This window comes from Setaria italica, chromosome V, assembly GCF_000263155.2.
Source record: "Setaria italica strain Yugu1 chromosome V, Setaria_italica_v2.0, whole genome shotgun sequence".
In the NCBI taxonomy this organism is placed as follows: domain Eukaryota; kingdom Viridiplantae; phylum Streptophyta; class Magnoliopsida; order Poales; family Poaceae; genus Setaria; species Setaria italica.
Window position 1 is genome coordinate 14,664,993 of NC_028454.1, and position 12,332 is coordinate 14,677,324.

The following is a 12,332-nucleotide window of genomic DNA, read 5'->3' on the forward strand; positions in this document are numbered from 1 at the left end:
GCGGGGAGGTGCTGCCGAATTCTATCTCGGATTGCAGTAGACCATGGACACTAATCCCACCTACACATCCTCGTGTGGGATTAGGACCTATCTTCACCTAATAGATAATATAGGAACGTGTAGATGCAACGTGAGTTTTTATATTACTCGGTGATATGCTAGTGGATGGAGGATCGTCAGTGGATGTACACGGGCCGATCTAGTCAGAATTCGTTGACCGAAGAATGGATAAACAAGACCGATGCTTTCTTGGAACGGGCATTTGCAAGGATCAAAGGAGGAAGAGATACTTGGTGTCCGTGTAGAAAATGTGGAAATCTGCGTCGGCAAACCAAGTTAGAAATGGGTAAACATCTTGTTAGGCACGGTTTTACCCCAGACTATACCATCTGGATCTACCATGGTGAATTCGATCGTGGGAGGGACGAGGTCATCAGACAACGGATCGAGCAATATGATGATGATGCCGGGGTGGGAGACATGTTAGATGACTATCATGAAGCTCGTAGGGAGGAGGAACCCGAGGCTACCGCAAAGGCGTATTACGACATGTTGTGTGCGGCACAGCAACCCCTTCACGGGCATACCAAGGTCTCTCAATTGGATGCCATTGCACGTCTAATGGCTGTGAAGTCCCAGTTTAGCTTGAGTCGAAACGCCTTCGATGTTATTTTGACAGTTTTTGGGAGTCTGCTCCCGGAGAATCACATCTTGCCAAAGTCTATGTATGAGGCACAAAAACTTCTTCGTGCACTTAAGATGCCGTACGAGTAGATACATGCTTGTCCGAAGGGATGTATCTTATTTAGAAAGGAATATGCGGAATCAAAGTACTGTGTGAAGTGCGAATCGTCTAGGTTCCTGGAGGTAGACTCTGGTGAAGGTCAGAAGAAGCAGCTTGCAATCCCTGTGAAGATCCTTCGGTACCTTCCCTTCATACCGAGGATCCAACGGCTATACATGTGTGAAGAATCCGCGAAACAAATGACATGGCACAAAACCGGACGTCGATACAATGCTGAAAAGCTGGTACACCCATCCGATGGCGAAGCATGGACAAAGTTTGATGCGATTTATCATGAGAAAGCTCGAGAGGCTCGTAATGTAAGGGTTGCGCTCGCAACAGATGGGTTCAATCCTTATGGAATGGCTGCCGCCCCGTACACCTGTTGGCCTATGTTCGTTATCCCCCTCAATCTCCCCCCTGGTGTTCTCTTTCAGCGACAGAACATATTTTTATCGTTGATAATTCCAGAACATCCAGGAAATAATATGAGTGTGTACATGGAGCCTTTGATTGATGATTTGGTCCGTGCATGGGATGAAGGGGTATGGACATACGACCGTGCTACAAGGACAAACTTCAAGATGCATGTTTGGTATCACTACTCCCTGCATGACTTGCCAGCATATGGTATTTTCTGTGGTTGGTGTGTTCACGGGAAGTTCCCATGCCCAGTATGCAAGGCTTCTTTGAAATTCATTTGGTTGACGAAGGGTGGCAAATATTCTTCATTCGACAAACATCGACAATTCCTTCCTCCTGATCATCCTTTCAGACGAGATATTAGAAATTTTACAAAAGATGTCGTAGTTAACGACCCTCCACCGCAGATGCTTACCTCAGCCGCGGTTCGTGCTCAGTTAGACGCTCTGGAGGTCAACAATCAGCCGAGGAAACGGAGGGGGCACAGGTCCTTGCTAGAGGCAGGGGTCGGGGCAGGGGTCGAGGAAAGGGTAAAGGGGTGAGGCCCCCCTCGCCTGCGCCTTCGTCGTCGTCGGAGGACGAGGTACCTTCCGCGCACACCTCTAGTGACGAGGCGGAGGTGGAGCAGGAGCAGGAGCAGGAGCAGGAGCAGGAGCAGGAGGCAGGGGAGGAGGCAGGGGATTCGCAGTCCAAGATCTGGTTGCGAGGTCCCTCGTCCCTTCCGAGGCGACCGATCCCTCTTCATTTACGCCCACTGATTCAACCCACCGGGGCAAAGTAAGTAATTTTACATATTCTTAGTACTTTTGATATGTTCAAATTTACAATAGAAACTAATAATGTATATTACTCACTTGTGTAGGAGTTGGATTAAGCTCAGTGGGGGTGCCCACAATCGCAAGGTCAACGGCATCATCGGTCTTTTGTGTAGGCTACACTTTCCCGGTCTAGTGGTTTTCGCCGGACAGGAGGAGCCGGCCTACACGTGGGACCACTACGTCGCCGCCGCCGACGTCGGTGATCGTGACCACAGGCAATTTGCGAACAAGGCGGAGCGAGTGAAGGCCGAGCTGTGGGTAAGTATTCGAAGCACTAGATTGCTTAATACACAAGTTTCGCTAGACATTCTTGAAAAAATACTTGTTTGCAATGTGTCTATACGCAGGACTTTTATAGATGCCAAGAGGGATTCGAGGCTAGGGCGGCCTCCGTCATTGAACTAGCCGCAAAGAAGCTCGTTAAGGACATGCACTACGAGGCGCGGGTTCAGGCCATCATCGACTTCTATGCTGAATACAAAAGGATGAGGGTCAAAAAAGAAGAGGCTAGGACAATGAACCTGACGAAGGAAGAATTCATGATGGTACGTACAAAAAGTTAATATTTACTATTTCTGAGATTAATTACGCTTCACTTCTTTTGTTATATGTCACACACTTGATGATGTAGGTGCCTCCGTGGTGGTGCCGATCCTTTACCCGTTGTTGGGAACAAATGGTGAACGTGTGGTTGCAGCCCGGGTGGTTGGAGAACCACAATGCTTGCCGGGAGCGGCGTCTGCAGATGCCATATGCACCACACCATCAAGGCAGCCTGAGCCTTGATGAATACAAGGAAAAATGGGTATGTGAATTCATTTCTTTAGTATCACACATAATGCACATAATACTGCATATTTTGTAATCCTTTTGTATTTTTGCCGCAGACGTCATCACATGAAGGCCAGGAGTGCTCCCGGTTCAAGGCATGGGTTATGTCCAAAAAGGGCAAGGCCTCGGCAGACATCGACTTCAACCCGGAGGACCCGCCCGAGGCATACAGCCATCCCAGCATCCACAGCCGTGTCACCGAGTACACAGCAATGGCGAGGGAGGTTCATGGGCCAGAGTTCGATCCGAGCTCTCAGGATATAGATCCTGAAATTGTGATGAGGGTGGGAGGAGGGAAGAAGCATGGCAGGTACTGGATTGGAGATAGCGTGATCGACACTGCCAGTACTCCCACCCTCTCCCAGATCCGAGCAAGGAGCACTGACTCGAGCCCCGCGATACGGGCACGGCCTACCGCTGCACAGTTACAGATGCAGGCTCTGCAGGTTATTTCTGTTTCTTTAATTTTTCATTCATTTTGTTCATATCTTGGCATTGGCAATAAGACATTGGGATGAAATATTGTAGGCCCAGGTGGAGGTAGAACGGAAGCGCCGGGAGGACCTAGAGGCGAGGATCGAGGCGGATCGGCAGCTAGAAAGGCAGAGGACGGAGTAGATGTTCCAATACATGCAGAGTGTCTTTCACAGTTTAGGTCAGACTCCACCACCTATGCCACCGAACCTATTCCCGCCACCTCCACCACCTCCTGCAGCTACTCCTGTGAGTCACTCTCAACCTTACAATCACTCTAGAGTTAAACTAGAAACTACAGGCACTACAGACTTACACTAGAAAAGTGACTAATACAATGTCTATAACTTTGTGCAGAATCAATCGGCGGCGTCCAATGCAGAATCTTCTTGGGGGCAGTGGGCACCTGCACATACTCCTCAGCCTCCTCATCCTCCTCATCCTCCTCAGTGACTTGTGAACTAGATGTGTTAGCTGTGGTAAAACTTGTGAATTACCTGTTTCGACCAGAACTTGTGAATGTTATTTGTGTGCTTGTGATGCTTGTGCTGCAATTTATATGCCTGTGGTGTAATTTATATGCATGTGCTTCTCTGGTTGTTTTTTTGAGAGGGGTCTTTTATACGTAACATTTTTGTTTTGTAGGGGGTGCTCGGGTACTTTGCCGAGTGTTAACACTCGGCAAAGAGCCCATTTTCTGTTGTATCGACGTTTTTGCCGAGTGCCATTGCCTTGGCACTCGGCAAAGGTGCCAAAATTTTTTTGCAGCAGGGCTCTTTGCCGAGTGCCAAGGGGGGCACTCGGCAAAACATGCAACTTCGCCGAGTGCCATTGCCTTGGCACTCGGCAACGGTGCCAAAAATTTTTTGCAGCAGGGCTCTTTGCCGAGTGCCGTAGGAATACACTCGGCAAAGATTGTACGTTCGCCGAGTGCAATGTGAAATACACTCGGCAAAGTTGGTAGGGTCGCCGAGTGTAATGTGAAGAAAACACTCGGCAAAGAAGATGGGGTCGCCGAGTGTAATGTGAAGAAAACACTCGGCAAAGAAGATGGGTTCGCCGAGTGCAATGTGAAAAAACACTCGGCAAAGAAGATGGGTTCGCCGAGTGTCTGCCGTCTGACACTCGGCAAAGACGCCGTTACCGTCGGTGACCGTTACCATCTTTTTGCCGAGTGTTACACTTTGCCGAGTGTATTGTGGCACTCGGCAAAGCGTTTGCCGAGTGCCCGATGATCGACACTCGGCAAACTCACTGTTTGCCGTAGGAAACTTTGCCGAGTCAACTTCGCCGAGTGTTACACTCGGCAAAGCCTTTGCCGAGTGTAATTGGACCTTCGCCGAGTGCCCCAGGCACTCGGCAAAGTTACTGTTTCCGGTAGTGCACGGCACATCTGATGGAGAGTAATAATGTCAAGAGTTCGCCAAAATAACTCTGAGTTAATGACTTATTGTTCATAAAATAACTCTGAGTTAATGACTTATTGTTCATATCTTTCTCTTCTTTTTTGAAGATATATGGTTCTTGTTCTACAATAATTTTTTTTGGAGAACCATTCTTTTGTAGACAATGGAAACTTCAACTTTTCTGTATCATACTAATTACTGCAGTGAGTTCAATTTTTTTGCAGAATATTAGTGAAATTACTATGCTTATTTTTAAACCTTGGTCTGTAGTAGGCTTAGAAATTTACATACAGACATGATTCAAATAAGCAAAATGCTCTGATTTATCCCTAGCTTTGGGAACTAATAATCGATCAAAAGTGGTAGAGATAGATATAGCAACAAGGCATCATTGGGAATCTAAGCTTAAGATAATATTTTACTTTATCCTACGATAAAGTCATGATTTTTGAAACTAAAATATAATGCAGGTACTTTAAGAGGTGCAATTCAACTAAGCAACCGACTGCCTCAGTAAGAAATAGCTATTTGCCTATGATACCAGCTAGATAACCTACTACATCTAATTATCAAGTCTGAAGAAAATAACATCCAGACACGGAGCATTTGCTATACAGAGCTATATGATCATGTACACACCACATTCATTCAGCTTTATATGGTCTCTAATGCAAGGACCAAAATTTAGAATGGCATATAAACACATATCATCAGGAATCCAGATCAAACAGAAGAACATTTTCAAGATTTATTTTGAGGTCAACTATAAGAGAAACAAGTTGAAGGAGAACAATACACATTCATACGTAAAATTGAATCCATACATGTCAAAGAAGATCCGAAGCTTGGCATAAAATCCTGGGCCAGAGAGCTGCTCCCAAAACTCCCAAGCATGATCCTTTGTTAGCACCCGAGTTGTGATACCCCTTTATCGTGCAAGCACGTTGATGAATTGTATACCAGCTCTTGCCATCCAAAACTCTAACCCCCGAGTTGTCGAGCAACTGTGAAGTAGCTAATGGTGTATTATTATAAAAGTAAATACATGTATAAGAATGCAAGGACAGAAAGTACTGACAATTGTTGGTGAACAAAATGAAACTATGATGGACTGAATAAACAAAATGAGATGCCCAATATCATCCATAGCTTGATAGATATGTACTGATGACTTAGTAGAGAACCAAACAATATTAGTTTGGTCACAAGGGAATGATAAGCTCCTGATTGGGATAGAAATGTGGAGGAAGCCTAAAATTATCATTTCCCAATAGCAATAGAAAACCAGATCAAACCTTGAAGAAAGGAACATGAAGTCACGGAGATTATCATCCAAGCATGAAGTTAAAGGAAAAATATTAGCTTCCAGATTTCTAAAAAATGTGTTCCACAAATTAATCTAGGTTGTTTTTAGATGATTAATCTTAGGTTCTTTCCCTCGCAAAAAAAAGATCTAGGTTCTTTATCTCACGTGATCTTGCGTGAACTTGAACCATATATAGTAATTATTAAACTAACAATTCTATTATGAGCATTGCATGACTCAGTGAAACTTGAAGACAAAATTACAAAGAGGAATACACATACTTAGATGTATATTTAGAAGCTGTTAAAGCATATGGTCATGTAACACAAAGCAACTGAAGGTCAAGCACATAAGCAATTTAACGTTCATTCTGCTATTCTTAGCAAGTTCGATTAACATGGCCATGATTAGCACACTTCAATGAAACCTCTGTCTGATAAATCAAACCAATGGAAAATACCTACCAAAGTTATTTCTTCAATGCATAAGTTGCATTTTATGATTCAATTACAAGTGAAGTGCAAGGAAGCACAATTGCAAATATAAAGATTATGGGTGCAAAATGTAGCTAACTTATCTATTTGGATAGGAATGCTCCCCTGTCCATGTCAAGCAAACTGATTTGATAAAAACTGAGAATGCAAATAATCACTTGAGCAGTTCGATCCTCCAAGGGAAAAACATGAAGGCAAATGAGGTCTAACGGGATGATGGACTATGATGGACTAATATAAGATGGAAATCAGATTTGTCCACCTTTGTTTAAAAATGTTATGGTTTCCCATGATGAAAAACAGTAGTTTGCAGGTTGCAGGATAGGATCAAACTAAACGGGAGTTTGCTGGATTCACAATCTAGGATCTGACATTAACTACAGCTTATGAAATTTATACTTCATAGGAATATTAGAAATCAGTGATGCTAGAAGTTCAGAAATACTGGCCCCTGCATACCTATGCTAGCCTGAAGGAAGCTCCCACTTGTATTGCCTCTTGCTGATGCATACTACCACCTGCCATGGCTCCCCTCCACATATAAGAACATTAAGTAACACAAAAGTTTACATCTTAAGTAACTCATAGATATGATTACAATTTCATATATGTGGAATGCATGAGCAGGATTGTGAGGCTATTTCTCGATGATGAAGCACATATGACATTGCTTGGCATGCTTACATCACAATAGAAAGAACCCTTAATTATAGATCAAAGACTTCAAGCTAGGAGCCATGTTGCTGTACATTCTGCTATAGGCACAATGGCATGACAAATTGAATATTCTGAATTTCAGTCCTCTAAACATTGTATCACATCAGAATAAATGGAGTTGAAAAACAAACAAAGGCTATGCCATTCAAGGTAATTGGTTGCTAATAAGCCCAAGGGAAGTAGGAAAAAATAATTAGGTAAACTCATATAAAAAGGTTGAAAAAGCTGTGCACCCTTGAAACATGACATACGCTTCACTTCACCCATCCCTACGATAGCACCATCTGTCACTGGAATGGCAAATCAGCAACAACTGACTATGAATCGCTATGGACTCAAATGTTGTTTTAAATTGTCCATTATGAGATTTATTGTATTAAAATAAGTCAACTTTGGTCTGAAATGGACATTAAATAAATTGCATATGAAAAGAAGACCACAGTAATTTGGCACTTCTTGATCTGGCAGCCAAGCTTGCTTCCTTAATTTAAATGTGTGACAAAAAGATTAAGTTCCAACAATTCTTACAGTCCACATAGAATTGGATAGGCTTTTCATGAGAACTACAGGGAGTAATAGCTATGAACCGAGATAAAATAAGCACATAAATACAACATATACAATTCATATTGGAAGAGGATGAAGATTATGCTAACATAAGTAAATTTGTAAAAGGCAAGCCTGAGTCTACATTCTTTTTTCATTTGAGCGCATAACAATACAACCTAGGCTGGTAACATGGTATCAATAAGCATGAACGAATTTAGAAATACCAATTGATCAAGCCATCTTCACTTTGTTTTGAAAACTTACTCCGATAAAAACAAAAAAGATAAAACAAAATGGAAATTCCTAATGCTTCATTATCCAGCAGCGTGTTACCTTTGAGCTAAAAACCTAATGAAATCCAATCTACTATCCCTGGTGGATCCTAGAACTCACATTACTACCCAGTTTGTAGTGAGTCTTCTCCAAGGTGTAAATAGAGAATTTGAAACATCAGCAGAGGCAAACAATGTAACACACAAGAGGTTAGTGACAATTGTATTTTTAAAGTCTGAACATGCCTAGTACATATCATAAAAAAATCATTTGAAGTGTGCAGGTCAGCAAACGTATTTTCCTCTATAACCAAATTTGTTGCCAACCAAAGGAGACTGAACTATGAAAGGGTTTGAATTTTTTTATTTGTTGCCGGAGAGGTTCAGGCAGGAATCTGCCATAACGGCAAGCGCAAGAGTGAAAACAAAAAGACAGGAGATAAAAAATTACTTTCTTATAGCAACAAATTACTTTCTCCCAATGCGTCATATGCCTACATGGTGGTTAGAAAAGAAAAAAAAATACTTCCTTATAGCAGCAACTGTTAGGATTCGGGGTGAATCTGTACAGACTATTCAATCGGGTAGATGGTCCTTAAACTCCAAAAAGTTAGAAAAGCACAGCAGCATACAGGAGCCAAATAGGCATACAACTGTGTCTATGAAGCAATAAATCGCACGATATTGCAAGATAGTATTGATAAAAGAAAAAGCATTTGCACCTTGAACCTAGGATTGCTGGTTGAGCATGTCTGACTGATGGATCTGTAGGAAAATCATGAGCACACAAATGGGTAGGGTTAAGATTGCCTGTTCAATTTGGGGAAAGACAAGAGGACATAGGAATGATTCGATTCACTACTTCAATTTGGAGAAAGATTCGATTCACTACTTCAATTTGGAGAAAGAAGTAGGACTACCGCTCAGATGTGACTAAGAAGCAAGTTAGAAACGGGACGAAGGAATCAATCCACAGACTCACGTGAAAATCAATCGGGTGTTGGATGGGTGTGTACATCTATAAACCCACCAGAAGGTTTGAATTGTACGCCGAGACGTGTCAGATATGGAGATTACGGTGCAGGACGGCTTGGTCTACGTGCAGGATAAGAACTAGTCAAGGATTAGAAAACTACTCGTAGCAATTAGAGTAGGACTCACTAGTCGAATCCGACTAGTATTCTTATAAACAACTGACCTGTAACCCTGCCCCCGGCAATATAAGATGAGGCAGAGACCCCCTCCAAATAAGTTTAATACAACCAACACACAGGACGTAGGGTATTACGCAATCTAGCGGCCCGAACTTGTCTAAATCGTGTATTCGAGTTCACCTTCGAGTTCCTGATCTCGGCGAGCCCTTCGCACTAAAACACTACCTCGGGCACCCCTCGGTAGGTTGCCAGATCTAAGCACTGACAACTAGCGCGCCATGTAGGGGGTCTCACTGAGAATCCACTGGCGAACTCGATGGTCCAAGTCATCATCAAGCCCACCATCATGTTCGAAGCGAGCGCAACATTCATCTTCGGCTCCTGGGTTTGCATCGCAGACGGCGCTGGAAATTTCCACCATCACATTGCACCGGCCCTGGATAAGAAGCAACACACCATCAACCTTCAGGGCCAAGCTCTGGAGGATCTCGTCAAGAGATTTGACAAAATTTCAATTTTTGACTTGGTCAGAGGCTGGGGGGACGAGTCCGAGTACAACTCGACTTCTCCTGCTAGTCGGACTGGTTCTCATGAGCTGGCGCTTAAGCCATCGTGTGAATCGGTTTACGACCCAAGTCGATTCCAGTTCAGACTCCAAAACACGGGTGCTGTCTACCAAGCCACCCTGTCCAGATCACAATTCAACTCGGATTTGATCGAGGACCCCGACTACTTCTCGGATCCGGACGAGGAGACTCTTTTACCAGGTCCACAACAAGGCCTGATGATTACGTCAACTCCACAAAGCAGATTTGTCTACTGGCCCAGCATGAAGCCACCTGTTCTTGCCAAGGATGATGAGTCACGCCTTATTGCCTACCTTGATAACCTCCTGTACCAGGAGGGAACCCCTCTGTCGCCCATCTACGAAGAAGACAGTCCACAAAGGTCATCACGTCAAGTTCGGGAAGCTATTCTCCAGAGCGAGAACTCTTCGCTCTCGTTGCTACACAAGAAGGCAAGGAGGAAGAGCAACCAGAGATAAATCCGCAGCACGAGCATCACCCAGACGACATCTCACAGGATGAGCTCACCGCCAACGTAGTCGGAGAAGAAACTGAAGCTCAAAGAACTCGACGACGAGCAAGAAATGCTACAAGAGCAGAGCGTCACCGCCGCCTCGCATGAACTTGGATCACGCGTTTGAAGCAGTTCAAACGCGGCAACATCATACTTCTCTCGCCACTATCGCATCTATTGATTTGATTACTCGGGCAATGCCACAAACAAAATACACTAGACAATTGGTTCAGTTGGTGGAACGCGCGTACGAGTAACTCGATCAACAAAGGCCGATACATTCGGTTTGACATACCTCATCCCAGCATGGTAGTAGTCATAGGTGCACTCAATCCAGACCAATTCGAATTGAGGGCACCAGACCAAGCCAGGTCAAAGCAGAGGTTAGTCGGGCAGAACCCTCGGGAGGTCGTGGCCACCGTAGGCCCAATCCAGAGCCTGAACGTCCAATACGTGACCTCCGTTAGAAAATCAACAATAGCCGCGACGCCCGTACAATCATTGAAGGGTGCCGTCATGAGCGCGAGCAGGAAGTCGAGTACCTAAGAGAGGATTCTGACAGGTTCCCTGCCTTCTCAAGATGAGTAAGGAAGACAGTTCTACCTGACAAATTCAAACCTTTGGGTATCACCAAGTATGATGGCAAGTAGGACCCAATTCAATGGCTGCAGTGCTACTCACTGTCAGTACAGGCGGCGGGAGGGAACGATGACACTAAGGTCATCTAGTTCCCTATCTATGTCGGCCATACATCCCCGAGCCCACCAGAAGATCTGTATGGACCCACTGAAGGGGACATACTCGAGACGTATCAGGACATGAAGACTATGCTACAGGGCCACGTAGACTACATGGACTCCTGAAGGACTAGTCGGAATACAAGAAAACTACTCTGCCGAGTTAGAGTAGGACTCTGTAGTCGTGTCCGACTAGTACTCTTGTAGCAAAGACTACCCTGTAATCCTGCTCCCCCTGATGTATAAGGGCGAGCAGGGACCCCCTCCAAACAAGTTCAATCGAATACAACATAACCAACACACAGGACGTAGGGTATTACGTGATCTAGCGGCCCGAACCTGTCTAAATTGTGTTCCTACGTCACCATCGACTCCTTGATTTCGGCAACACTCACCAACGAAAACACTATCTCGGGTACTTCCTTGATAGGTTGCCGGGTTAAAACACCGACAGCTGGCCTGCCAGGTAGGGCAAGTCGCCAAAATTCTCCGCGCGAGATCGATGGCTCCAGTCATCATCAAGTCTGCATTCGCGTTCGAAGCGGGCGCAACGTTCGTTTTCAGCTCCTGGCTCTGCATCACTGATGGTATTGGAGGTTTCCAACGCTGCATCATCGAAGACTTGGAGAAGAAGCATCTCGGTGGAAACTCTCGTTGACATGAGGTAGAAGATTTCATCGAGAAATTTGAATTTTTTGATCTGAACAACACTGGGTTCGACCACAACTCAGACTAGTCCGCGCGAGCACGCAATTCAGCCATCGTGTGGACCAGATACAACTCCAGGCCGATTCCCGCTCGGACTCCGAAACACGGGAACGGTTCATCAAAAAACTCTATCCAAAGTCCAATCCGGACTGGAGTGAATTGAGGACCATGACTACGACTCGGACTCTCTTGAAGAACTCCCTTTATCAGGTCCGCAGCAGGGCCTGGTAATCACATCAACACTGCAAGACAGATTCGTCTACTGGCCGGGCATGAAGCCATCCTTCCTTGCCTAGGACAACGAATCACGCCTCGTCGCACAATTGGACATCCTCCCATACCAAGAGGGTACTCCACTCTCACCGATCTGCGAAGAAGATGGCTCCACGAAGGTCATAACATCCAGCTCTGGAATCTACTCTCCGGATAGAGAACTCTTTGTTGTTGTTTTGCCAGCTGATGAAACAGGAACTAGCGATCAACACCAACATCAGAGAACTCCTCGTTGGGAACGCCAAGTCGAAGAAGTCTCCCAAGATGAATTATCAGCTGACGCCCCGGAGGGCGAAACTAGCATCC